We start from the raw sequence: 5,690 nt of genomic DNA on the forward strand, positions 1-5,690 counted from the left end.
TTTTTTTTTGGTACTGTGTACTTTATTCTCTTGGGTTAGAAATTAGAGCTGTCAATTGAAATGCAAGACTGTTGAATGAGATTTACTTTTGTGTTAAAAGTTCATAAATTTAAACTCTGATTGCTTGACACGATCTTTCTCGGCCGAAGACTTTTGCACCTGAAGTTACTGTCCAAGATAATGGCTAGGGCAATCTTGTCATATAAGTACAACACCCTTTAGTTTTGTGGTATATTGGTATGCAAATGGCCTCATATTTGTATGTTCTTTTACTTTTGCACATGAAGTTACTTTCCAAGATAATGGCCAGGGCAATCTTGTCGTATAAGTACAACACCCTTTAGTTTTGTGGTATATTGGTATGCAAATGGCCTCATATTTGTATGTTCTTTTACTTTTGCACCTGAAGTTACTTTCCAAGATAATGGCCAGGGCAATCTTGTCGTATAAGTACAACACCCTTTAGTTTTGTGGTATATTGGTATGCAAATGGCCTCATATTGGTATGTTCTTTTTGTAGCTTTTACCATATTGAGGTTGTATGGGAGTGTGCTGGTCTTCTATGTATTTAACGTCATGTGACATTTCCCAGTTTATATTATTTTATGCATGTTGGTACTGACCTAAAATCTGTTGTTGGTTAAGTTCATTTCTAATCTTTAATTCTGCGGTTTCTTACCTGTTTTCTTCGCTTTGTTATTCAGGTATTTGAAGTACTTGACAAAGAAGTATTTGAAGAAGCACAATGTACGTGATTGGCTCCGAGTGATTGCGTCCAACAAGGACCGAAATGTTTATGAACTGAGGTACTTCAACATTGCAGAGAACGAGGGCGAGGAGGAAGATTAAAAACTCTGCAATGTTTTATTTGTCAAAGCACTTGATTTTCTTGTTGTCTAGTTGGAAGTTCCTTTAGTTTTGCCAATGTGACGGTGCTTTTTATTGAAACTAGTCTACTTCACAATTTTGTTTATTAAATTAGAGATTTTGAAATATTGCTGTTGTTGGATGAAAATACTTCAGAATGTTTGAGCGTGAATTTCTTCCAGGCTTTTTATTCTCTAGTGATGAAATCTTGCTGGCTTGCTTTATGACTTGTGATTCAGTTAGTTTGATGTGTGAAGTCAAAACAATGTTACTTTACTTCTTCAAGCACACATAATTCATAATCAACAGGCCAAATTTTGTTAGTTCCTCAACAGGCAGTTTTGAAGCTTAACCGTTGGCTCAATTTATTTATCTAGTTTAACAAATCAAAAGATAAATTAATATACTTTTAAAAAAAAAAAGGTGGTTGCAGGTGTAGTTTAGTGTCAAGTAAACCTGCTTTCATTATAAGATACAATGTTCAAATCCTCTGCCCATAAGTGAACCAACGTACCACATTGCCTTGGTAAGACTTTAAAAATGTAGGTTTAACACGCACAGTTAACAATTCAACTTTCTTGCATGAATTGATTAGGTAATTATATATGAAGTCACCTTTGAAAAATACAAATTGTACCGTTTCATGTCCTATTTTTTCTGAGAAATTATCTGAACCTTTTTTTTTCCCCCCATTAAATTAGTTTGTTACAAACTTACAAGCTAATGAATTGCTCTTTTTCAAGAAAGAAATAACAAAAGAAAAAGTTTACAACCAAATGTACATGTTCCCGTACACTTTCTTGGCATGAGCCTACTAACCATCCGTTGGTTTTGCCTAAACAAAGTCACACCCTTCTCGTCTTTACATAGCCTAATCACCATATTAACCATGCTTATGTAAAGTTATTCATTACAATAAACTAACAGAAGAGCCACCTAAAATGTCAATTCTTGACATTGATCTTTCCGTTTTAGAACAACTTAGCCTCTCCAAGCTCCTAATTCTCTTTACCCATTTCAAGATCCTTGCAGCCACTTTGATCATTGCCACTGCAATATTGTACCTATTCTACAAATCAAAACACGTTTACCGCATCGACTTCGTGTGTTATAGGCCACCCGATACCAACCGAGTTCCAACATCTTCCTTCCAAGAACACATAGAAAGATGGGAGAAATTCAGCCCTGAGAACGTCGAATTCCAGGCCAAAGTCTTGGAAAGATCAGGCATAGGAAGTGAAAGCTACTTCCCAACAGGTATCCACCTATTGCCAAACGACCAGTCACTGAATTCAACACTAGAAGAAGTCCAAATGGTGCTCTTCTCAGTTGTCCAAAGCCTCTTCACCGAGCGCAAAATCGACCCGAAAAGCATTGACATCCTCATCACAAACTGCAGTGTTGTTTGCCCAACTCCCTCTTTGGCTTCCATGATCATCAACAAGTTTGGCTTAAGAAGCAATATCCTCAGCTTCAACCTCTCCGGCATGGGGTGCAGTGCTAGTTTGTTATCCGTCTCTTTGGCTAAAGACCTTCTCAAAATCCACAGAAACTCCCTGGCCTTGATCCTCAGCATGGAATCAGTATGTTCAAATATTTACGGTGGGAAGGTCAAGTCCATGTTGCTCCCTAACTGCTTGTTTCGGATGGGTGGCGCAGCGGTTTTGCTCTCAAATCGATAGAGGGACAAAAGGGTGGCAAAATATGTGCTCAAACACCTAGTGAGAACCCACATTGGGGCTGAGGACATTTACTACAGATGTATTAGTCAAGAGCCAGACAATGAGGGAATCACTGGGGTAAACTTGTCAAAATCACTCCAGCAATTAGCCGGGGAAGCGTTGAAAGTTAATGTGGCAAAACTAGCTATGTTAGTACTTCCCTACTCAGAGCAAATCAGGTATGTTCTATCAGTGGTGTGGAAGAGAATTTGGCCTCCTGCAAGGAAAAGAGGGCCTTATGTTCCAGATTTCAAGAAGGCTTTTGACCATTTCTGCATTCATTCAGGCGGGAAATCAGTTATCGAGACCATGAAGGAGAAGCTGAAGAGAAGCTGAAGTTGCGAGAGAGGGATATTGAACCTTCTAGGATGACATTGTACAAGTTTGGGAACACATCTTCAGCTTCAACTTGGTATGCACTTAGTTATCTTGAAGCCAAGGGAAGGGTGAAAAGAGGGGATAGACTTTGGCAGTTGGCTTTTGGGAGTGGGCTTAAATGTAATAGTGCAGTTTGGAAATGCATCAGAAAGCTTGAACCAGAAAGTTCCAATGCATGGTCTGATTTTATCCATGGGTACCCAATTGAGGTCCCAGATGTGATGGATCATTGAAGAAAATTAAGTTGTTGTAGTGAAAGATTAGCTTTTGTGAACAGGGCAATAATTTTTTTGAATGAATATCTTTTTTGGTTATAGAATGGCAATATAACTTGTGCCTAAAGTGTCTTTCAGCATCCCTTTTTTTTTTTTTTTTTTTTAAATAGAGAATCATGTTCTAGTGCATTATAAAATAGATATTCTCAGCTTAAATTAAGATGATAGAGTTTTCCAAGTCCCAACACATGCAAATAAAAACCATCAAGTTGATATCTCAAGGGCATTGGGCTTATTTTTAAGTGGTTTAATAGATGTGAGGTCTTAAATTCGGGTCACAAAAAAGTATTTTGATATTATTTTCATTGTACCGGCTCAAATTTTATTAGCCTTTAGTGTGGCTGAGATGACTTGTTTATTTTCCTAACATAGTCTCTTTTCCTCGTATTTTCTTACTAAAAAAAGAAACAAGAAATTACGCATCACAATTTACAAGTCTTTAATTTCCCTCCATCTGCTTCATCGAAAACACTCGTACTTGTCTTAGTCTAAGCATCTAATTATTTGTAGGCACTTGTGGTTTGAAATTAGATGTGTTTTTCCATTCGAATGAAACTAGCATTAAGGTCCGATTTTTTACATCTGGACTTCAATCTTTTATGATAGGTAGGCCATGTGTTTGATTATGACACGCATAAACCTTTGGGAATTGTTAACGAAATCATAAGTTGGTCCATTTTCAGTTTCACGATGACACCATAGATCCCTTTTTATTAGAAAAGAAAAAGAGAAGCATTAAGGGCAGTACTCGATACATCAGTGTGCAGCAAATGATTCATTCAACAGCAGAACCAAATTAAGTAGGCTTCTCTTATTGCAATGCTTATCTAAATGGTAACTAAACAACTGCCAGGCAAATAATTATTTTCTTTTTACAACAAACGCAAAATTTTCAAAGAGGCAGAAAAAGTTGGTCCAAATCTGCATAAAAGACATCAACAGAAATAAAGCCGGATGAAACTGTTAGGATCCTGATTGAGTCTCATATTATTAAAGTATGAGCTTAATATGTAGGTTTATAATCACTTGGGTACCTTCTCTTTACAAATTAACTTTTGAGGATGAATTCTACTCAAGAGTTATAACAATTAGTATCAGAACATGCCCCTTTTCAGGCCCACGTTACGGAATGAGCAATCTGGAGAGAGGCGACCTGAAAATGTCAGAGTAGGTCATTCAGAGTGAGTCGCCGTAAACATCAATATTAAAAACGTAATAATATATTAAGATTCTGATTAAGTCTCATATTATTAAAATATAAACTTAATACATGAGTTTATAATCACTTAAATATCCTCTCTTTATAAATTAACTTTCGAGGATGGATTCAGTCCAAAAATTATAACAGAAACCCCAGAAGTGCAAAAGGTAATAAACATTCATTTATCATGGCCTACTAAACCAAACCACACTCCTTCACAACAACGCCACGTGGACCAATGAGAGTAGACCAGGTATAAATACCCCCAGCACGTGACATAATCATTGTCGTAGATTTTCTTTTTCCCCTCACAAACAAATCTCGAGAGTTGTGCATTGCGTGTGGAAACACCCTCATATATTCCTTACCCTCTCTAGTGTTTAAGGCATTACTTGCAATTTAAGGTTCATCTTCAATGTGGCAGCGCCAGTGTCACGTCCCTCAAATGAGATGAGTGACGTGGAGCTTAATTAGAGATTAATAAAATAGATTTTTAGATTGAGCTTCACACTTAACTACATTAAAATATAAATAAATTACTATAAAATTCAGGAGTCTCTGACACACAGGGCTCCACTCCACAGGACATACAGTATCGTACATACATGTTCATGTAAATAATCATTACAACAGACGTCAACCACAGTCTAGTTAGTCCAAATATTACATAAGTTTACAGAATTTCTCAAATTCCTTACATTTGTATCAGAGGATGACCACAATCCTCACTTAATTCTAACAGCAGCACAACTCAGCTGCTTCGTAGCAATATCCAGCTACTGGGCACCGCTCCTAGAGTCTCCTGGGAGGGGTTTAATACATTTAAAACATAAACCGTGAGCGAAAGGCCCAATAGGATATAATTTGAAATAAACGTTATAAGTAAATGAATAATAAATGTGCGAGGAAAATATATAAATGAATAAGTAAATAAAATGAGACATTCAGTCCCGACGGAACAGCCGGAACCTCACATCCTTTTTCTCAAAGGAAATATAACTGTAAATAACCGTTTTACAGGCTTCAGCAAGTAATTAGTACAAATTATTTACCTAACCAAGTGCCTCGCCTACCCGGACCGAGTTTCGGGTTCTGCCCCCGAGGATGCACTCTCCGCATCCTATCTAGGCTTACAGCAATAGACTCTATTACCAGTTCACAAGATCTCTTTGCTTAAGAAATCATTCATTAACATTTTGAAATCGTTAATACGACCCCACGAACTACTCAAGCCGCGGGCCCCATGAC

The 5,690-nt window shown here is 37.2% G+C and overlaps 1 pseudogene; it reads left to right on the forward strand.

The window, feature by feature from the left end:
• The first annotated feature begins 1,615 nt into the window (after positions 1–1,615).
• On the forward strand, positions 1,616–3,199 carry LOC21388411 (annotated as a pseudogene).
• The last annotated feature ends 2,491 nt before the right edge of the window (positions 3,200–5,690 follow it).

Source organism: Morus notabilis, unplaced genomic scaffold (genome assembly GCF_000414095.1).
Source record: "Morus notabilis unplaced genomic scaffold, ASM41409v2 Scaffold141, whole genome shotgun sequence".
In the NCBI taxonomy this organism is placed as follows: domain Eukaryota; kingdom Viridiplantae; phylum Streptophyta; class Magnoliopsida; order Rosales; family Moraceae; genus Morus; species Morus notabilis.